The 23413-nt window shown below is 47.7% G+C and overlaps 2 pseudogenes across 2 annotated transcripts; one reads left to right on the plus strand and one right to left on the minus strand.

Annotated features, from left to right (window-relative positions):
* Positions 1 to 796: 796 nt before the first annotated feature.
* Positions 797 to 13591, plus strand: LOC311188215 (lathosterol oxidase-like; annotated as a pseudogene). The gene is made up of 3 exons: positions 797 to 893; positions 9490 to 10029; positions 13538 to 13591. The product of its transcript is annotated as a lathosterol oxidase-like (transcript).
* A 502-nt stretch (positions 13592 to 14093) lies between these two features.
* On the minus strand, positions 14094 to 22364 carry LOC311188216 (NEDD8-conjugating enzyme Ubc12-like; annotated as a pseudogene). The gene is made up of 2 exons: positions 21816 to 22364; positions 14094 to 14165 (listed from the first exon to the last, which is right to left on the minus strand). The product of its transcript is annotated as an NEDD8-conjugating enzyme Ubc12-like (transcript).
* Between the last annotated feature and the right edge of the window lie 1049 nt (positions 22365 to 23413).

A 23413-nucleotide genomic window follows, 5' to 3' on the forward strand; every position in this document is an offset into this window, starting at 1 on the left:
CAGGTTTCATTTTGCAAATAACCTTTGAGAAACCACCACCTGTATAATTTTAATTCAGTATCAAAATGGATATTCACAATTATCTGAAAACACTACTAGCTTCTTCATTCCTCCAGGCTGCTGCTTCTCCCAGCCCAAATCCACTCCTCCCTAAGGTGGGGAAGGGAATTTGGAGCCTCCCCTTTCTGTGGATGTCACCCTGTCACAGCATCATGTCTCCCTCCCACAGGCTCTGTGGGGTGGTGCAGCCTTGATGACCCCACACTCACCCCCATTCTCTCTCCCCATCTCCTGGGGGTGTCCAGGGAAGACAATCAGCATCATCCTGCTCCAGTGACAAAGTCTCCAAGGACTCTCCTGGATCATTCTCCCCAGGCCCCTGGATGGGGTGTGATGCCCCTCACCCTCCTGCTGCTGCTCTGGGGGCCCCTGGCCCTGATGGAGACCCGGGCGGGTGAGTGCGTGTCCAGCTGGACACTGTTGCTCCAGGAGGGAGGAGCAAGGAGCCCCCTGCGGGTGCAGGACCCCAGGAAAGGCTCATCTCCCCCCAACCTCTTGTACCCCCTGCAGGCCCGTTGTGTTCTGGCCCCTTCTGTCCCTCCCGCCTGCCCTGAGTGCTCTGGGCCCCTGAGTCTGGGCCCTTCTCGGCCCACCCCCCTTTTCACTTTCAAGTCCCCCCCCTTTCTCCCCTTCAGGCCCATCTCCCTGGTCCCTGGGCCCGCGCTGAGAGGAGGGTCAGCCCGGGTCTCCCCTCCCGCCCCCAGGTTCCCACTCCCTGAGGCTTTTCTACACCGCGATGTCCTGGCTCCGCCCGGGGGAGCCCCGCTTCATCGCCGTGGGCTACCTGGACGACATGCAGGTCGGGCGGTTTTACATCGACTCTCCGGGCCAGAGTGCGGAGCCGCGGGCGCCCTGGGCGGGGCAGGTGGGGCAGGAGGACCTGGACGAGGAGACTCAGAACCTAAGGTACATCGCACAGTGGTTCAAAGCGCTCCTGAGGGACCTGTGCGGCCGCTACAACCAGAGCGAGGACGGTGAGCTTCGCGGAGCGGGGCCAGGGTCAGGTCACCCCCCCATTCCCACCGTAAGGCCGGGTTGTCCCGGGTCTTAGGGTCCGCTAACCCCTCGAGGCTGGTGGATCTGCCAGGACCCTCCAATGGGAAGGGACTGTCCTGCCGATTCTTTCATTTCAGTTTAGGTTTATTCAGGGTGATTGGGTGGAGTGACTGCGGGGTGGGTGACCTCAGGGCTGACCACTGGGCGGGTGTCAGGGTCTCACACCCTCCAGAGCATGTGTGGCTGTGAAGTGGGGCCAGACCTGAGCCTCCTCGGCGGGTATGACCAGTTCGCCTACGATGGCGCGGATTTCATCTCCCTGAGCGAGGACCTGCGCTCCTGGACCCCCGCGGACTCGGGGGCTCAGATCACCCAGCTCGCGTGGGAGGCGGCGGGGAGGGCCGAGCGCGTCAGGCACAGTGTGCAGAGCAGCTGCTTCCCGCGGCTCCACAGACTCCTGGTTTTGGGGAAGGAGGTGCTGCAGCGCACAGGTAAGAGGGGCCACAAGGCCTCGGACCTCCCCTCTCCTGGCGCCCCACAGGGAAACTGGAATAATGGGCAGAACATCACCTGCTTTCTGGGCAGAGAGGGAGAGTCCCCCTGGGTTTCGTGTTCTGTGCTAGAGAGAGACTCGCCCAGAAGACACCACTTTTCTGGACAGTTAAGGAATCCAGTCTCTCCCGAGGGAGGGGAAGCCATCCTGAAATAACTCTTCCCTGGATCTTTTTGACCTGGCAGCCATCCTGGGAACCATGAGTTTCTCTTCAAGGTCTTGTTTTTGGTCTGAGAACATTTTTGGATCTGACTCATGCCTTTCTGTGTCATTCACCCTCCACCCAGGTCAGGAGCAAAAGTCTGTGTTCTCCTTGGAGACCTGCATCCTCCTACCCTGGGTTCTCATCTGATTATCCCAGATTCCCCAGACTAGGCTGGTCTGAGCTTTGTGCTTCCTCCTTCCAAACAATTGTCATGTCCATTCTGAGGATGGTCAGTGAGGCTGCCTCAGTGTCCAGGAAGGAAAAACCCAAAGTGTGAATTTTTTGACCCTTCTCCTCAGATCCCCCAAAACACACCTGACCCTCCACCTCACCTCTGACCGTGAGGTCACCCTGAAGTGCTGGGCCCTGGGCTTCTACCCTGCGGACATCACCCTAACCTGGCAGCGAGATGGGGAGGACCTGACCCAGGACACAGAGGTGGTGGAGACCAGGCCTGGGGGGGATGTAATCTTCCAGAAATGGGCGGCTGTGGTTGTGCCTTCTGGAGAGGAGTAGAGATACATGTGCTATGTGCAGCATGAGGGGCTTTTGGAGCCCCTCCTGACATGGGGTAAGGAGTGGGATGTGGGCACTGAGCTTCTGCTCAGAGGAATCAGGAGCCCTTGTGGAGACCTTTAGTGTATCCGGTGGAGACCTGAGGCTCAGGGTCTTCCCTTCCCTTCCCTTCCAGTGCCCCCTTCTCAGTCCTTCATCCCCACCAGGGGCGTAATTGCTGGCCTGGTTCTCCTTAGAGCTGTGGTCACTGGAGCTGTGGTGGCTGCAGCTGTGATGTGGAGGAAGAAGTGCTCAAATAAGGAAAGGAGTGGGATCTTATCCACTGGGGGCTTTCATGTCCCAGGGAGAACTTGCCCTTCCTGGTTACTAGGGTTATGATCCACACACATGTGTTGCCCAGTCTGGAGCTGATTGCAAACACTCACTCTTTGTAAAGCACTTATGAAAATGAATTACCAATTGTTCACCTTAGAAATGTGGTGATGGGGATCTGTTTCCTAGTAAATGTCATAGGGGAATGACCCTGCTGAGGAAAGACTCCAATTCCCTTTCATATCCATTCTTCATATATCCCAGTCCTGACCTGGGTCTTCAGTCACAGTTCTAGAAACTTCCCTGTGGCCCATATGGGATTCCTTTAGGACTTGTCACCTGACTCCTCCCTTGTTTCACATGATGTTTCTTCCCACAGGTGGACAAGCAATCAGCTACAGTCAGGCTGCAGGTAAATGTGGATCAGGGGCTGGATCCTGAGCCCCTGAGGACAGTGTAGAGGGAGCTCTAGGGAGAGTCACCCTCATCAGTTCCTCTGAGGGTCTCATCTCTGGGCTCTGACCAGGTCTTTTGTGTACTTCCTCAGGCAGCAACAGTCCCCAGGACTCTGGGATGTCTCTCACCCCTGGGACACCCCAGAGGACGGGGCCAGGCTGTGGGGAGCTGTGAGTGGGACAGTCTTAGGATGCAGTGGACTATTGAGATTGTTATCACTTAATGTAACTTACCCAAATTTCTTCAATATTATTTTCTGTCATAGAATGAGAGCTCTGCCTTGTGTAAGACTGAATGTTATAGGATTTCTCTCCCCCCGTTTTGTAACTTCAGGATCCTCTGCTTTATTTAATTTTATTTGTTTTCTAGCTGTCAGGGATTGATATAAAATTTTTTATTAAATCTATTTGTTCTTTTACATCATTGTTAATTTTTGTATAATATTTGATTTCTCTCTCAGGTGCAGTCTTTATAGTTCTCTCACCACCATAGCACCCATAATCCATAACTCCAGTCCCTTATCCTCTTCCCTCCCCTGTTCAGAACCATCTCTCTCCCTTTCCCCTTCTGTATGCCTCACATCTGGGATCTGGTTGTAAGTTTTGTCTTTATTCTGACACCTTTTTTTAAAAATATATATTTATTTATTTATACAAGCATTGGGTACAGTCAGAAGCGCGGGAGGGTGAGAGAATTCACCAGAGCCAGAGCGGAGAATAGAACAGGCAGACTGATGAAATACACTGCTGGGGGGAGCAGCAGGCAATAGGAGAGATCTGTGTGCCATGTGGGATCCTCACCCAGAGGCCAGGGATCGAACCGGTACTGCAGAGGCTGAGGTTAGCTTCGCAGCCCAGCGCTCAACCACTGCTACCGGGGAGGCCCTTTATTCTGACCCTTTGTTTGATTTCTGTATATCCCACATATAAGGGAAACCACCTGATATTTATTTTTCCCTCTGACTTATCAAGCTTATTATCCCGTCTGCCCCATCCATATTTCCCAAATGGCCTGAGTTTATGTTTTTGATCACTGAGTAGTATTCCACTACTATTGTATGTATATACAATATCTTCTTGATCCAGTCACCTATTTTTTGGCATTTGGGTTGTTTCTAGGTTTTACCTATTATAAATAGTGCTGCAATAAACATAGGGGTACAGGTGTTCTTTTGAATCAATGTTTCTGTGTCCTTTGGGTAGATCCCTAGGAGTGGAATTGCTGGGTCATATGGAAGTTCCATTTTTAGTAGACTGAGGAACCTCCACACAGTTTTCCATAAAGGTTGTACCAGTTTGCCCTCACACTAACAATGTAGGAGAGGTCGTTTTTTACCATATCCTCGCAAACATTTGTTGTTGCCAGATTTTTAATATGTGCCATTTTTAATATTACTCAGCAATCAAAAAAGATAAACTCATGCCATTTGCAGGCATGTGGATGGAGCTAGAAGGAATTATGCTCAGTGAAATAAGCCAGAAGGAAAAGAAAAATATCGGATGGTTTCACTTATAGCAGGAATGTAGGGGAACCAAATGAGACCTCAGTGTAAAAAAATAATAACAATACAAAACACAACAAAAGAAAAACAGACAATTATAAAGCAGAGACATCCTGCAGGGGAGGAGGAGGGAGAGGGATACAAGGGAAGGAGGGAGGAGCACAGGGGACTGAGGTGATGGTGCACAGGTGCATTGGGGAAGGAAACTCTATGGGGACTACACCTGAGGGGTGGGGAAGCAAATATTGTTTAAAAATGACAATGATGTAAAAAATAAATAATTTTAAAATAATAATTAAAAAATAAATAAAGTATCGAAAAAAAATAAATAAAAGCGAAAACACCAGAGGAGTGATGGTTCCTGCCAGACGGATAAACTTTTGTTCCTTTTGTTTGCTTCTTCAGGTGCCAGATTTGTGTACAGCACACGGGCTCCTCCCCTTTTAAGGACTTCACAAAAATCAAGCCTTGCAGAAGCTACAAATATTTACTTATTCTGATCTGTGCCTTCTCGGGGTTGGGAGTGGCATCCCCTCCAGATCGCAGAAGGCCCGAGAAGTCCGCAAAGCTCTTGTAAGAGAAATAATTCCTAGATATGGGGTCCCCTTGACCATTGGCAGTGATACTGGCCCAGCCTTTCCTGCTGAAATCACCAGTCACCTGACTCGCTTACTTCACATTACATGGAATCTTCCCGCCTACTGGCCACAGAGTTCAGGGACAGTAGAGCGAGTCACCCGAACCATGAAAATGACTCTGGGAAAATTTTGCCAAGACACAGGTTTGTCCTGGTTGGACCTTCTCCCCTTAGTGCTGCTCAGAATTCGGTGCACTCCCAGTGCCAGTGACTACATCCCCTCTGAGATTTTGTTTGGCCGGCCTCCCCTGTTGTGTCTCTGGTGAGGGGAGACTTCAGACACACTGGCCAACTGGGACTAAATTGGCAGCTGCAGCTCCTTAGTAATGTCCTACACAAGAGTCATGAAACTGTCATCCAGAGGGCCCTGCTCGCCTGGGATACTGAGCTCATCCCCACAAACCTGGGGACCGAGTCTGGGTAAAGGACTGGAAAAAGAGCCACTCAAACCTGTCTGAGTGGGGCCCTGTACTGTCATCCTTACCACCCTACTACTGCCAAAGTTGCAGGTGTTATTCCGAGGGAACAACACTCCCCAGATACGCCAGCTCGCGCGAGACGTCGGCACAGTGGATGGCCTGCCCAGACCCTGCACACCAGGTCAGACTGACCCTGCAGAGAGACTCCGACCAAACACCGTGACCTGCTGCAGCCCTGCTCCAACCACAGCCGGGAAGCGGGTTGGCCTGCGCACAGCAGAAGCTCGGGGAGCATCACAGGAGGAATGCTTATGGGCTGCTGGGTTGGACCCAGTGTTGGCTGCTTCCCTTGTTTCTCTTGGTGGGACAGCATCACCACATTGTGCCTTGGCTCACGCCTGTCCTGGGTGCACTGGTCTCCATTCTTGCCCTTTGGCCATGTCTTTTAATCTGGCCACACTGTTTATCCATTTCTGTTTGGAGGCTACTAAACTCCAAATGTTAACTAGACAATATGCGCCCTTAGGCTCCTTTCCCGCTGCTTGCTTTGAGTCTAGACCTTGATACTCCCTAGCACATAGTAGGGACATCAAAAGGGGGAAAATGAAACAGAAAGCTTCCCAAGGCTGCTGCTTGGGGGATTCTACCACTTTGATTCTGCTGCTCGCTGAAGCGAAGAAGTTGCTGGGTATGCTGCACTGCTTGTCCGTGGTGGTAGCAGTGACTCCTTGAACCCCCTTCCCAAACAATGAAGAATGCGTATGCTGTGATGGATGGGATAGCAAATTTCCTCATACAAACTGTACAAAGCCTTGCCATTCTTGTTCTTGGGTGCTCAGCCCTTTGGGGAGCGATCTCACTGAGCCTGCTGGTGTGACATTAAATCTCTCTCCACCTCTCTGAGTGCCATCTGATTTCTCTGTGAAATTGCCATAACAAAACCACTTCATGTCTGTGAGAATGGCCTGTATCATAAAGACCAGGCATTAACAAGTGCTGGCAAAGACATGGAGAATAGGGAACAGACCTACATTGTTTATGGGAATGTAGACTGGTTTGGTTTTGATGGAAACAGTATCAAGGTTTCCGCAAAAAGCCAAAGCTCTCCTGACTAAGAAGAAGGAGAATGGAGGCATCACAATCCCAGACTTCAAACTGTACTATAAAGCCATAATAATTAAAACACTATGATACTAGAACAAAAACAAACACACAGACCAATGGCATTGAATAGAAAACCCAGAAATAAACCCACATATTTATGGACAACTAATCTTTGACAAAGGAGTAAATTATAGGCAATGGAATAAGGACAGTTTGTTCAAGTCAATAAATGGTGCCGGGAAAACTGAACTGCTACATGCAAAAAATGAAGCTACACTACTATCTCACACCATGCTCAAAAACCAACTGAAAATTGATAAAATAATTCAACATAAGACCTGAAACCATAAAATATACAGAAGAAAATATACACAAAACACTACATGATATAAATATCCATAACATCTTTAAAGACACAACCCCAAAAGCAAAGAAAGTGAAAGAAAAGATTAACAGCTGGGATTACATCAAACTAAAACCTTTTGCACAGCAAAAGAGATATTAACTAAAACAGAGAGACCCTTTTGATTGGGAGAAAATTTTTGCACACAGTACAACTGGTAAGAGACTGATCACAAAGATCTAAAAAGAGCTCACAGGACTCAACAAAAATAAACAATCCAGTCAAAAAATGGGAGGAAGAGCTAAAAAAACTTCTCCAAAGAGGAAATGCAAATGGCCAACAGGTATATGAAAAATTGTTCAACATCACTTAAATCAGGAAAATGCAAATCAAAACCACAATGAGATACCGCTTTACATTAGTGAGAATGGCACATGTTAAGAAAACAGGAAACATAAGGGGGATGGGAATTGCATGGGGACTATAACCAAGATGAAAATGCATACATTGTGAAAAAATGAAAAAATGATGTAAAATATATATAAAATAGGGTCTTCCCTGGTGGTGCAGGTGGTTGAGCACCGCGCTGTGAAGCTGTCTGCAGCCTCTGCAGCTCAGGTTCGATCCTGACCGGCGAGGATCCCACATGGTGCAGCAGACCTCTCCTGTCCCACCGCTGCTTCCCTTAGCAGTGTATTTCGTCAGTCTGCCTGTTCTGTTCCCCGCTCTGTGTCTGGTGAATCCTCTCACCCTCCAACAGATCTGGCCTGTACCACAGTTCTTGTGTAAAATGAATAAATAAATCTTTAAATCTATATATATATAAAATAAAATAAAATATTAAAAAAAAAACAGGCAACAACAAATGTTCACAAGGATGTGGAGAAAAAGGAACTCTCCTACATGGCCGGTGGGAATATAAACTGGTCCAACCATTATGGAAAACTGTGTGGAGTTTCCTCAAACTACTAAAATGGAGCTGCCATATGACCCAGAAATTCCACTCCTAGGAATCTACCCAAAGGATACAAAAGCATTAATTCCAAAGGATACCTGTCCCCTATGTTTATTTCAGTACTATTTATGATAGGTAAGATGTGGAAACAACTCAAATGCTCAAAAATAGATGACTGGATCCAGAGGATGTAGTATATACACAATAAAATACTATTCAGCAATAAAAAAAATCAGCACATGCCATTCTCAACATGGATGGAGCTAGAGGGGATTATGTTCAGTGAAATAAGCCACAGATATGAAGAAAAATATTGGTTGATTTCACTTATAGGAGGAATATAGGGGAATGAAATAAGGGGCCAGGAAAATAACAGTAATAATAAATAAGAAACCAAAATTAGCAGAAAACTATAAATCAGAGACATTTTGCAAGGGAGGGAAGGTAGAAGGAGCAAAACGGGGGAGAAGAGCAAAGGGACTATGGTGATGGTTCATGGGTGAATTGGTGCTGGGAATTTTATGGGGAATACACCTGAGGAGAAAGCATACAACCAAGACATTGTACAAAAATGAACAATGACATTATATATATATATAACATTATATATATATAAAACAGTATTGAGATTTCATAGAAGATTAAAAGTGTATCTGCCATAGGACTCAGCAGTCCCCACTCCTATGTATCTACCCACAGAACACAAATACACTACTGTGAAGGACACCTTGCACATCCATGATCACTGCAGCACTAATTACTATATCCAAGCTATGGAAACAACCAAAATACCGGAAAGAAGATGAGAATTCAAGAAGTGGTATATAGGTAATAGAATACTACTTAACAGAAAAACATAAACTCATGCCATCTGGGGCAACATGGATGGAGCTAATTGAAATAAGTCCAAAGGAGAAAGACAACTATGTCACTCATCTATGGTATAGAGAAGTCTAACAAACTTAAAAACTAACCCTTGAACCCCTCAGGCTGCGCCTATGGCTGACTAGGGCTGCAGACCAGCCCAGGCTTCCTGGCCCAGCAGTGCTGGGTGGTGGACTGACCCTCTCTAGTTTGGCATCAGACTCATTTGATGACAAAGCCTGACTCCCACTGACTGAGTCCCCCATTGTGTCTTGTTGCACCTGCACCACCCCTGGATCCTCCAGCCTCTCCTATTTGCTGGAGCTAAGATGAATCTTGTACTCGCTGCTGATAATTATTTTTTATACCATTTCTATATCGAACCACAGGGCCAGAGTATGACATCTTCCAACAAACTATCATTCTCCTGGTTATAAAAAATCTTAGTGCTTTTATCCTTTATTTATTCTTTGTGACAATGAGCTGTTATTTTGTCTATAGTCATTCCCTAATGAACCCCCACAATATTTATAGAATCAAGTCTACTGAGAATCATGTTTACTGTTAGGTCATTATCATGGATTAAGTATTCCCACCATCTCACTGTTTCTGTGGAGCTGAGAGAATACAGCAAATTGTATGACAGCATAGGAGAGTTTCCAAACAGCTGGATTCAACTCACTGTTCTGTATGGTCCTTCCTCTTTCTCATCAACACGCTGATCTACTGGATTCACAGACACCTTCACCATAGACTTACAGATAAGCGAATCCATGAGCCTCATCTCTGGAAGATCCCTTCTTCACCTGCAAGTCATGGTTTTCACCCTGTGGATGGTTTTCTTCAGAGTCTACCTTATCATCTCTACCTTTAATCTTTCCATTACATCAGCTGGTTTATTTAGGCTGTACATCTCGGTCAATGTCTGCACAATTTCCATTCATGACAATGATTTCTGTCTCCTCAAATCTTAAGGCCATTTATTAATGACTCAGCTCATCATACAGACCATTGCCTCTTCTCTAACTAAAACTGTGGACAATATTTTACATTGCGGGGTAGAGTTGGAGGCTCATTCAATAACCCTTCCTCCTTTGAAGGGAAGAAGGTGACAGAAAAAAACACAGAAGCCAGCAGAAAGTTGTAAAAAATAAGAAATTATTCAATGGAGAGTTTATAAATCTGAGCAGATTATTGCCCAATTATTAAATATATTTTTAAAGATTTATTTATTCCTGCATACAAGAACAGGGGTACAGGCCAGATGTGCAGGAGGATAAGAGAATTCACCAGAGACAGAGTGGGGAATGAACAGGCAGACTGACTGAAATACACTGCTGAGGGGAGCAGCAGGAAGACAGGAGAGGTCTGCTGCACCATGTGGGTATCTCCCTGGCAGGCCAGGATTGAACCCACGCTGCAGAAGCTGTGGACAGCTTCATAGCGCTGTGCTCAACCGCCTGCACCACCAGGGAGGCCAATTATTAAATATTTTTAATGATAGAAAAATAATCTACATCCAGCCAGAGACAGCAATGGTAGCATTTGAAACTCCTCATTGAGAGCCCTGCTGAGGGATGGTCGTGCTGATAGACCAAGAGAAACCAACCTCCTGTGTAAATACCAGGGATTGACCTACGTGGTGACTGTGTCTTTCCAGCCAGTGAATCTGTAACTTATATAGTCTCATCAATAATTTTTAAAAAGGTGGAGAGAAAATAAATGATTGAGGAGACCATGTTATGTCCTCTTGCCTTAACCCACCACATTTGTTAAGAAAAACTCATTGTGCTAATAGCACCAAGGCTCAGCGCCATAACAAGGAACATGGGTGTAGTGACAGGTGGTGCCTGGTGTCAGGAATGAGCTCCATCTTCCCTGCTGGCCTGGCAATGACCACCTGTAGTACTTTGTTTAAGGGGGAGCCCCAATGTGACAGCAGGTCTGATAGAAACGGTAGTGACTCTGTGAATGACCTTTTCATATTTCATATGTTCCCCTGTTCTCTGGGACACTGTTAAATGTTACATTTTACTGATGAATAAATAAACTGGAATTTAAAAAAAATGATACTACTGTGATTTATCAAATGTGGGATTATTTAATTTAACATTTTGATCTTTAAAAACCATTTTATAATAAGTGTAAAATTATGTGAATGTAAATATATTTAGAAAGGGAAATGTGATGCCCAAGTAATATATTTCACTATTTTTTTTAAAGATTTATTTATTTATGCATGGAAGAACTGGGGTACAGGCCAGAGGTGTGGGGGTTAAGAGGATTCACCAGAGACAGAGACCAGTGGGGAACAGAACAGGTGGACTGACTGAAATACACTGTTGAGGGGAGCAGTGGGAGAGTCAAGAGAGGTCTGCTGCACCATGTGGGTCACCTCCCTGGCTGGGGATCGAATTCATGCTGCAGGGTCTGTGGTTAGCCTCATAGTGCTGCATCTTAACCCCTTGCACCACCAGGGAGGGCCTTCATATTGTTTTTAAAGTAAACTGAGGCACGGCAGTATTGATATGTTTCGACGTTATAAATCTATAACTTTCACTGAAGGGAAACCATTGCCAAGTATTTAGCCCTGTCACTGAAGATTAGCGTTGAAATTGTCATCTTCCCGCTTTCTTTCTCTACCTCCTCTGCCAAAAAATCTAATAAATACGTTCACATGTTTAAACATAAATGTATTGGAGAAACATGGTTTGCAAACTATTAGCTATTTCTGTGAAACCAGTAAAAGGTGATTATGACTATTAAAAACATACGCTCACACACAGTGACCCTTGAAGGCTGCATGTAGAGCAGCGGCTACCCGAGGGGCATGGGAAGTGTGACCACAGAGCAGGGAGGGGCACAGTGAACTCTACTGGAGGCCCGTGGGCTCAGGGGTGGGTGTGCTACAGTGACAGCACTGTGGGGACCCTGCCTCAATAAAGATCCTCTGGTCTCTCTTGTTGCAAAAGGCATCCTCAGGGCATCCCCGGTGGCGCAGCGGTTGAGCGCTGGGTTGCGAAGCTGCCCGCAGCCTCTGCAGCGCTGGTTCGATCCCCGGCTGCTCCCCGGCCACCGGAGGAGGGTCCCACATGGCGCGCAGACCTCTCCTGCTGCCCGCTGCTCCCTTCAGCAGTGTACTTCGGTCCTTCTGGCTGCTCTGCTCCCCGCTCTGGCTCTGGTGAACTCTCTCACCCTCCCAAGCATCTGACTGTACCCAGTGCTTGTATAAATCAATCAATCAATCTTTAAAAAAAAAAAAGGCGTCCTCATGTGTCTGGGGTCACATTAGCATAACGTGAGGAGGTGGGGAGACTGGCCCAGCCCTGCCCACCAGGCCCCTCCCCACACTGACCTGTGTCTCTCCCTGATGACTTTCCTGCTCCAGCAGAGGCAGGGCTGACTCCACCCCCGCCTGGACTTTGTGTTTTCCTGAGGAATAATGTCCACTTCCCTACTGCAAATAGACACCCAGACATGAAAATATTTTTTTCTGGGTTGTGTTTTTGATGTGTTAATTGAAAAGATGCCTAAAATTTGACTGGAAATTAGTAGGAGGTCAGAGGACCAGCCAGAACTGCAGGTTTGTTGTGCTGAGTCTGTGCAGGTGGGGGCGGGAAAGGCTGTGAAGAGCCAAGGGGACGGGGCCTGTGCTCAGTGTGTCGTGGGCTTAGATGTGATCCCATTCCTCGGGAGTCATCTTTCTGCTCTTTTGTCCTTGTCCTTCAGGAGCACCTGTCCCAGCAGGGCCTGTGATCACAGGGACTCAGACCCCACCTGGGCCTGTCCTGTCTCCAGGATGTGGGTGGAGGCTGCGTGTGGCTGGATCAGGCTATGCTCAGACAGGGCTGGACCCTCAGGCCTCAATGTGTTTATATTTTGCTTCTTTGGGTTTTTCTTCGAGCACACCTGCTCTTTTTCATGTTCAGGGATCAGGCTTAGGCACCGCTATTGTCCCCACAAGGCCCAGGGCTGCCCCTGCTCACAGGAGTCTAGTGTTAGAGATGAATTTTCAGACGCATCCTGGTGTGGGTAAGAATTGTGGGGAAAGTGACCCAGAGCAAGCGTGTGGAGACAAGGAAGAGGGCTACTCTCCCAGCATGGACAGGTGGGCCCTACTAGGATGGCACCTTTGAGAGAAGACCTGATGGACACTCCATGCCCACAGGGTGTCTGCAGAAGCTCTGTCCAGGCAGGGCGACCTCAGCCCAGACGCCCCAGGATGGGGATGTCTGTGTGTCAGAGGCTGTGACTGGGGCAGGGGTCACTGAGATGGGGTTTGGGCACCCACATCATGCACACGTTGAGGATTTTGGAAGGGCTTTGCCTTTTCTCTGAATAAGACGTGGGGTCACACGGCCTCTCTGGACAGAGACCCCCTATGTCAGGGCCCTTTAGGCGCATCCGCCGTGAGACACAGGCGTGTGGGGGAGAGAGCACCTGGAAAGAGATGCGGGGACGACACAGGAGAGGGGCGTGTGGAGAAGCCCCCTTGCTTCTCAGCACTGGGCTTGCCCCAGGGACAGGAGGTCGTGGAAGGAGACACTTGGGAGAGACCCGCGGGGACACCAGCCTTGACTGTGGTTTGTGCTTTCATTTTGCTCCTTTTGCCCCAGACTGGCCTGGCCCCTTCCATTGGCTTCTGTGGGTCCTCCCTCGATGGTGCCTGAGACTTGTGGCAAATTTCAGGCTGCAGTGGCCCCACTTTGGGTTAACCCTGTGTGGTTGGGTATTTACCCACGAGGGGATGGGAAACTGGGTATTTTGTTGGGAAACTCTTTTTCCTTCCCTTCCTCTCTGCGCGCCACTCTCCTTTGTCCTTTCACACTCAGAGTGTGCTCTGCCTTTATGTGGCAGATGGCAGAAGCCATTTAGAGTATGCAGGTTTGGGGGCTCTGAGGTGCTACTCACTCTGCCTGTTACAGACTCTGGGTATTTTCTCTGACCAAGACCTATTTCCCCTTCTCTGCTGCTCTGTCTCCACTGGGTCCTTCACCCCGAAGCAGAAATCCCCCCCAGAGGTAGAGTGTATGAGGACGAAACCCTCAGTGGGGATCTGACCCGAGTCCTGTTGTGTTTGGGGCAGGACCTTGTCCTTGGCCCTGGCAGGTCAGGCTGGAGAGGGACTGACCTTCAGGTGAACTGAACAAGCAGACAGATCAGGCCAGGGGCTTATGGGGGGAACCTCGACTCCTTGGGGACAATGTTGTGTGTCCTGAGGCTTCTCAGGGACACCTGTTCACACTGAGGGCGACAGGGTCACAAGCAGGCACAGGTCTGTTCTTCATGGGGGCCTGGGTCTGGGCCTCTGTCCTGAGGAGTCACTGGGTGTGATGATGGGGAGGGAGGGCAGTTCACCTGGCTACGGAGTGGGTGTGACAATCAGCGCCTCCAGCAGCTCAGCTCAACCCAGAGTATCAGAAAGCACAATGGTTTGAAAGCATGTGTTTTTGTTTTTGGAAAATTTGGAACTTGGATTTGGATTATTTTCTGCTGTATCTTAAGAAACTGGAGGGAACGTGTCAGGGAAAGGCGGTGGTGTCCTTGCAGGCCCTTCCCTCACAGCCCGGCCCAAGGAGAATCCCCGAGTGTCTTCTCAGGGTCCTCTGCTGCCTCCTCTAGTGAGCAAAGGGCTGATGTCATGGGGGAGGGAGACCTGCCCTGTCACGTCTTCCCTCCTGGGGATGAATGTGGGGAGTGAGCCCCCAAGTACGTGTGCAGACAGCTTGACCCTGAGGGCTCCAAGGGCCTTTGTGGAAAGGAACTTGAAATATAATTGGAAAGAAGAGCATAAAACAGCACTGAGCTGCCTCTGCCGAGAGCCCAAGTTCTAGCTCTGGTGACAGCTGAGACTCAGACGGGCTGGCTCACATGATCTGGCAGTTTCCTTAGCCTGGCCAGGCCCTGGCCTAGTCCTTTCCCTGAGCTCAGGGATTCCATCTGTTCTTGGGTCTGTGAGAAGGGAAGTCCCTTTCCCAGCACAGCCTCATATGCTCAGGTTTTTGTTGGGGGTTCAGAGTGCTCATAGGCCCTTCTCAGGGACCCAGGCTGCTTATGTGAGGACACCCTGCACGGCCAGTGTCTGGGCGGGAGCTGTGGCTGGAAATGAATGGTGATTAGGACCTGGAGCACCTGCCACGGCTCCTACTGGCATCAGTGGGAAGATCCAGGGGCCCGCAGGTAACAGAGACCTTCTACCCTCATGACCCACACATGTGATGTGGGGAGGCTGACACACCTGTTCCTTTACTGATGCCAACATTGGATTAATATGATAGGGCCCCTGACTCTCCATTCCAAGCAGGCTCTAATGAGCAATTGTGGGAAAGCTGTCCCTGGTGGAGACAAGGTCAGCTCTGCCCATGTCCTCAGAAACCAGAGATCGGGGCTGTTTTCCCTTTAAAATTTTTAAAAGAAAAATTATAATGCTCTGTTTTTCTGCACTAGTGATGGTCATCTGTCCTTTTTGAAATCCAAGGTCACCTCTATCTTTGGGATTTTTTTATGCAGGGTCAGTTTGGTTTCTGGCATGTGAGAGCCCAGAACTGGCCCCTTGTGACCCTCACAGCCCTTGTGCCTCCTCCTGCAGAGGAAAAGTCGTCCCTTTCACTCAAGGACTCTCCAGCCACCCCAGCGTGCAGTGTCCCCATAAGACAGTGTCCCCAGCAGTGGTGTGTCCAGGGAGTAGCCTCTCCCCAGCACAGGGTCTTGCTGTCCAGTCCTCGGGAGGGGCACATGACTCAGTAGAGAGACTCCCACAGTTCCCATCTGTGGGTACCCAGAGCTTTGAGTGAGGTGCGTTCCTGCCTGGACCTCTCCCCCTAGAGACGAGACTGAGGTCAGAGAGTTACTGACAGAAACAGGAGCCCCAGGGCCTACCCCAGGCTAGACTTAGAGCAGATCATGTCAGTGATCTGTGCCTCAGTTTCTTCTCTGACACCCGGGATATGCCATTATTATTGTAATTTTTATTTTTAAAGATTTATTTTTATTTATATATAAAAGAACTGGGGTGCAGGCCAGAGGTTCAGGACCTGAGAGGATTCACCAGAGACAGAATGCAGAGCAGAATAGTCAGAGTGACAGATATACACTGCTGAGGGGGGCAGTGGGTGAGACAGGAGAGGTCTGCAGCACCATGTGGGTAGCTCCCTGGCCTGGGATCAAACTCTTGCTGCAGGGCTGGCCATAGCTTGATAGTGCTGAGATTTAACCCTTGCGCCACCAGGAAGGCTCCACCTTAATGGTTTGTTTATTTTTAATCAGTTACTTATTTATATATATTTTGCATCATTGTTCATTTTTGTACAATGTTTGCTGTCTTTTCTCAGGTCTGGTACCCATAGAATCCCACCACCAGTTCTCCTGTGCACCATCACCATAGTCCCTTGTGCTCTTCCCTCCCTTGTTTTGATCCCTCTCCTTCCCCCTCCCCCTGCAGAATGTCTTGGATTTATGGTTGACTGTTTATTTTATTTTTTTTTTATTGTTATTTTTTCCTGATCCCTTATTTGATTCTCCTATTTTCCTCCTATAAGTGAAACCATCCGATATTTTTCTTTTTCCTTCTGACTTATTTCACTGAGCGTAATCCTTTCTAGTTTCATCCATGTTGCTAGGAATGGCATGAGTTTATCTTTTTGGATTGCTGACTAGTATTCCATTGTGGATATATACCACATCTTCTTCGTCCAGCCATCTATATTTGGGCATTTGGGTTGTTTCCAAATCTTACCTATTGTAAATAATGCTGCAATAAACGTAGAGGTGCAGGTATTCTCACCAAATGAAGGAGCATCAACATATATAAGACAATTATTATCAGCTCTGTAAATAGACATTAGAGAAAATACATATGTAGTAGGAGACTTCGACACCCCACTCTCACCGATGGACAGATCAACGAGACAAAAATTAACAAGGACACTAGAGCCCTAAATAAAGATCTAGACCTCATGGGTTTAACAGACATCTATAGGACACTGTACCCCAAATAATCCTAATACACATATTTCTCAAGTGTGCTTGGATTATTCTCTAGAATCAATCACATATTGGTCCACAAGATAAACATCAACAGAAACATTATGATCAAAATCATTCCAACAATCTTCTCCGATAATAAAGGCATCAAACTAGAAATAAACCATGAAAAGAAAGGAGGAACCTCCCACTTCGTGGAGATTGACCCCACATTGCAGGGAGAACATTGGATTAAGGAGATCACTCATTGTCACAGGGTGTTTTGTTTCCATTTGAGGCCCAAAGAGCCAGATCCCCATTTACACTGCAGTGTCAGTGGGGATCATTCATGGATTTTAATAGTGTCCTCTGCTTAGGCTCAAGGAGGCAAAATGCCCAAAAACAAGGTGGATACAGTCTGCACACTTTTGATGGTCATTTTAGCTAAAAGCTAGGAAATAGTTTGACTGTCCCACCACTTTACAAATGTATGTAGTTTGCATGTTCTTATATGAAATGATTTGTGGTTTTATGTCTTCAAATATTAAAAAAGTTGATGATTTGAAGTTTAAGGCTATAAGTTTCTGGCTTGTGTATTTTCTGTTAATAACTTGTTATATAATGTTAAAGTAGTACTCATAGAATGGCACATATTAAAAAAACTAGCAACAACAAATGCTGGCGAGGGTGTGGAGAAAAAGGAACTCTTCTGCACTGTTGGTGGGAGTGCAAACTGGTCCAACCACTGTGGAAAGCTGTGTGGAGATTTTTGGACCTACTAAACATAGAGCTTCCATATGATCCAGCAATTCCACTCCTAGGTATTTACCCAAAGGACACAGAAACATCAATTCCAAAGAACACCTGCACCCCTATGTTTATAGCAGCACTGTTTACAATAGCTAAGCTTTGGAAACAGCCCAAATGCCCAAAAATAGATGACTGGATCAAGAAGATGTGGTACATATATACCATGGAATATTACTCAGCATTCAAAAAAGATAAACACATGCAATTTGCAGCAACATGGATGGCGCTGGAAGGGATCATGCTCAGTGAAATAAGCCAAAAAGAAAAAGAAAAATACCGGATGGTCTCACTCATAGCAGGAATCTAGAAAACTTAAATAAGGGACCAGGAAAATGAATAACTATAAGAAAGTGAAAATCAAAATCAACAAAAAACTATGAACCAGAGACACTTTTAGGGGGGTGGGGGTGGGAGGGGAGGGATTGGGGTCAGAATGGGGGGGCTGCAATTGTATGGGGAATATAACAATAAAATTTATAAAAATAAACAAACAAACAAATAAATAAATAAATAAGTAAATAGATAAATAGAAAAAAAAATAAAGTAGTACTCATAGAAAGGAATTGGTGTGATTTGGGTGACTGCATACAGGTTAATTATAAAGTGAAATTATTTCCTTCTCCTTTTAAAAAAGATTTATTTTTATTTATTTATGCAAACAAGAACTGGGATGTAGGCCAGAGGTGTGGTGTGTGTGGCGGGGTGACAAGATTCACCAGAGACAGAGTGGGGAGCTGAACAGGTGCATCTATTGAAATACACTGCTGAGGGGAGCAGCAGGTGAGATTGGAGAGGTCTCCTGTGCCTTGTGGATCAGCTCCCTGGCAGGGGATCCAATTCATGCCACAGTGGCTGGTGATAGCTTGATAGTGCTGAGACTTTAACTCCTGGGCCACGAGGGAGGCCCTATTTCCTTCTCTTTCATCTAACTTCAGACATTCATTTTTCTAGAAGAAATGACCATCTCTTGCTCTAATGAAATGATGCTTCAGGCATTGTGTGTAAATATGAGTTTGTCTAATGAAACTGATAATAAAAATATTTACCATAGCTATATATGGTAATATTTGGCTGTGAAGGTATGAAAACAGCTAAGCTGCTGTTATGATTGAGTAATAATCTTGTGGATGAAAGGAAAAAGGAGAATTAGATTAAGTTATGTGTTGAAAGATCAAAGGTGAATAACGCATATTTATATGGGGTGATAACATGTATTTTGGAATTTTGTACCTATAACCCCTAAAAATGTACATATGGTGGAAAAATCAAAGTTATCCAAATAAATATAATAAAAATAAATAACTATGAAGATGAATCAGGCATGGAGTCTGTTCCAAGGAGAGTGTGGTCACAGGGATGTGTTGAGAACGGAGGGGCCAGGGAGGCTTCAGACTGGACTGTGACAATTACTCAAAAGGTGGGGGGACCGAGAAAATTATATTAAGTGTGACACATCATTCAATTATTTAGATGTTCATTGTTTCCAAGAGAAGAAAAGAATAATATATCATAATATTCTTGAAATGGGTCAAAACCCCTCTAATTGTATGCTGAAGATTTGTGCATTTCTCCAAACAAAGTTTTATCTCAAAGAAAAATCTTGACCCAATTTGAACTCTAGTTGTTAATTGGAATGCTCAAATGTTGAGAAATGAAACTGACATGTGTAATTAACTTTGAAATGCATCAGAATAATAAGATGGATGAATAGAGAGACGGATCCGTGGGTAAAGATAAGGGATAAAGCAAATGTGGCAAATGCTAATGCTGGGATCTAGGTGGTGTGTTCTGCACGGTTACTTCAATTTTTCTGTGTGCTTGAAAATATTCATCAAATACCACAGACTGAGCAGGGAATTCATGTCTCATTACGACTCGTGCTGGTGACATGAAAAAGGATTGCTCAGAGTCCATGTGTAGGACAATGAGAAGCCTGGAGGGACCACACCACGAAGGTGCAGCCCAGCTCACGGGGCAGTCTCATTTGTATTAGAATCAAACAAAAAATTAAAAAAAAAAAGACCAAAGAAGCAGCAGGCAAATGGGGAATGCACAAGTGTGTGGGGGACTCGTAACCATATGGCCCATCCAAGCCTGGGATATCAGGGAGAGTCAGGGGTTTGCTACTCTAAGCACAACATCTATTGCTGTTTTCAGCATTTGCTGCAACAGGACTCTTCGGACTTTTGCCCTGAGAGTTTCCTTATCTCAGACTCTCCCTGTTCATACTCTTCGAGGCACAAATGAGTCAGAACAAAGAATAATCCAAACTCCCTTGTTTCCTCTCCTTTTTTTTTTTTATGAGTTTTTTTTTTTTTAAGATTTATTTATTTATTTTATACAAGCGCTGGGTACAGTCAGAAGCATGGGAGGGTGAGAGAATTCACCAAAGACAGACTGGGGAGCAGAACAGGCAGACTGACAAATATACTGCTGAGGGGAGCAGCGGTGGCAGGAGAGGTCTGCGCACCATGTGGGACCCTTGCCTTGGTGGCCAGGGATTGAACCGGTGCTGCAGAGCCTGCGGGCAGCTTCGCAACCCAGCAATCAACCGCTGTGCCACCAGGGAGGCCCTCCTCTCCTTTTGTTTTATGGGGGTTCAGAATCAGGAGAGGAGGCAGCAGAAGGCACAGACAGGGGTTGATATTGTGATGGTTGAAGGGTCAGCCTGGCCTCGGCTTTTCCGGTCCACCAGAACAAGGGACAGTGGGCCTTGAGCACTAAAGAAAACATGAAACACATAATATACCCAATCTGGCCATAACCCATATTCTGATATTGAGACCTGAAAACCAGTTTGTTGGATTTAGTCAGCGGGCTAGATCATTTAGATGGCTGAAGCTGGCATTTTTTGCCTCTTGTTAGAGTTGAGCCATTTGTTGCTGAAGTTTGTTTCTGAGATCTAGAGTATCTCGTCCAAGATGATTGCGGAAGGCACCGTGAAGGAGCCATTGGATGTCTTCCCAAGGGGAGGTGGTGGTAAAAGGAACAGGAGTAATGTGCATTCAGTGGTACTGGGCATCACAACTAAATCTGGTGCGTGTCCTGAGGGCTTGTTGATGTTCTCCAAACCAGGACACTGCAGCCTCAAGGGTATGTAATTGTTGTAAGATTTCCTGATCAATGGTGGTTTGAGTCAGGAGTTCAGAGGAAACATTTTGAAAATATCGATTCATTTGCTGTGCAGTGTGAATGGAGTGAGATAGGGCGATTATAGCAGTAGCAGCAGCCGTGGCCGTAGCAGTGGCAGCAATAGTAGCAGCTATGAGGTCACCCAAAAAGAGTATGTTCTAAAGCATTTGTAATTTGTTCAAGAGCAGATTCTCCAGTCCCCTCATGGGTAAGATTACCTGGCAGCCAGACCTCAGCTCTTTGTTTTGGAACGAACATATGAGTAATGTTAAGACTAGTGATATTATGATGCGTGATGCAAGGGGTTAACTGTGTGGCATGGGCATGAAAGGGGGCATTAAAACCTTTAACATTTTGTTGGCTAGAAGCAGAATAAGTAGTCACAGTAATGTTAGGTGTTCTGAAGGTCATAATAAAAATCTAGGGTTTAGAAGCACAGATTATGACCTGAGCTATAGTGTCATTACTGGTCCATACAAAGCTTCCAGCCTTAATAAGATCCTTAACGGATCACTGGGGGTGGGGGTAGAAACGTTTAAGGCGATGCACTAAAAATGATATTTTAAGGGAGGCATTTGAGAATGATGTCTGATTCTTCTTCTTCTTCTTCTTTTTTTTTTTTTTGCAGTAACATTCCCCTTTAATAGCTTGGTGGGACCTCCAGTGGTGATGGAGGGGTGTGGTGCAGGGGCCCTGGCCACCCAGTCCCCTGAGCCCTGCACCCCAGAGCCCAGAGTGGGGGACTGGACAGCACCCAGCAGGGGGCTAGACAAGCCAATTCATTTCCCATTGCTGAGTGGGTTGGGGAAGGCAGCGCTGACCTTAATCACATGGTGGTTAAAAAAAAAAATAACTATGAGCCGGTGGCAGGGAGAGGCGGCCAGGCCAGGGACTTCCCCCATCGGCTGCCCCATGCCCCCCACCTGTGGCCCCCAATATTTGCAGGGGATGCCAGGCTGCTGGCCCTGGCAGGGGCGGGTGTGCGCCAACCCTATTCAGGCAATGCTCGAAGTAGGTGGAGCCAATATAGCCGCCCCGCATGGAGCGCTGCACGTTCTGCTCAAACAGCCGCCGATTGCTCTGCAGGACCTCGGCGGCCTTCTTGTTCAGTGGTCTTCAGGGTTGGGCTCCAAGAAGAGATACTACAGGCCATAAATTATGGAGTTTATCGTAAGGACTGGCTTCCAGTCCTCTCTCAGGATGTTGAGGCAGACGTTGCCCTCGAGGTCAATGTTGGGGTGATACACCATCGTCCCACAGGTCACCTTGGGGGGGTCATGCGGGTAACCGTGGCCCCCCTTAAAACTGAACACAAGCTTCCCGCTCTTGTAGAAGCCCCATCAGGACAGATAACCAGCTGGAAGTTGAGGAGGTCGTCGGGGTCTGAGAAGCTGATGTCACACGTCTTGGGCAGGTTCAGCTGGTTTATGTCCTTCTGGATCCGCAGCTGCGCCGCCGACGCCTTCTTGCTGCTGCCCTTGGTGCCGCCCGGGACTCCTCCTCCTGCTTCTGCTGCTTCAGCGGGAACAGCTGGATCATCCGGCCGCCGCCGCCGCTCCGCGCCCACCGCGCGGCCCTCGCCGGCTCCCGTAGTCCGCCGCGGCCTGGCCCGCCCGGGCGCGCTCGGAGGCGCTCGGGGGCGCTCGGCCCCGCCCCGCCCCCCGCCGCTGCCCGCCCCTCGCGGCTCGGCGTCTGCGGCCGGGCCGGCGGCGGCTCCGCGGGGTGCCCGGGCCTCTCGCCGCTCGGCGAGGGCGCTCGAGGTGGCGGCGGCGGCGCGGAGGGGCGGCGGGTCCCGCAGGGCTCGGCTTCGCGGCAGCGGTGGCGGCGGCGCGGACGTCCGCAGCGGCCCGGCCCGTCGCCTGGGAGTGACGTCTGACTCTGAATGAGGCCCAGCCAGGGTAGCCGTAAGAATGGAATGGAAGGGCCCAGTTCCAGGCTGTGTTAGTTTCCTGGACAATACATTTCAGGGTCCCCAATTACTCGGGACCAGATAGAAAACAAAGACTTTACTGTAAAGGGCAGGAATGGACATAGTGCAGGTTTGCTGATCCCACGCAGACTGGGTAAAGGAGGAGTCAGAGTCCTCAGTGGCTTTGCAGGTTTTTATTGGGATTACCAGGTACATGGCAGGCAGGAGTGCTGAGGGGCTGATAGGCTGGCAGGCCTCCCAGCCCCCAGCAGGTCTTCACTTTGGGCTCCCTGGCCTTCTCTAGGCTTCTGCTTCTCTTGCTTCTCTCTTGGCTTCTCTTTTAGCTTCTCCTGGCGTCCCCGTGACGCTGCCCTTAAAAGCCCAGTCTCAGCCCAGGTGAATCCCATCTACCTATGCCCTCACCCTACTCCAGGTGCTGGCCATCAGGCATGCATTCAGGACTGCAAGGATCCATCATCTATCCTGATGGCGGGAGGGCAGAAAAGCCTGACATTTTTCCTTGCCCTACCCACCTACTCCTGGTGCTTGAATGAAAATTTGATGTTTCATTAGTTTACTGTGATTTTTGCATCCGTACCTAGATAAATGTGATTCATATACCATTGAGGTTGAAAAGGGATGCAATAATGACCAGAGCTGTGGGTAGAAAGGGCACACA

This window comes from Talpa europaea, assembly GCF_964194135.1.
Source record: "Talpa europaea genome assembly, chromosome: 2".
NCBI lineage: Eukaryota > Metazoa > Chordata > Mammalia > Eulipotyphla > Talpidae > Talpa > Talpa europaea.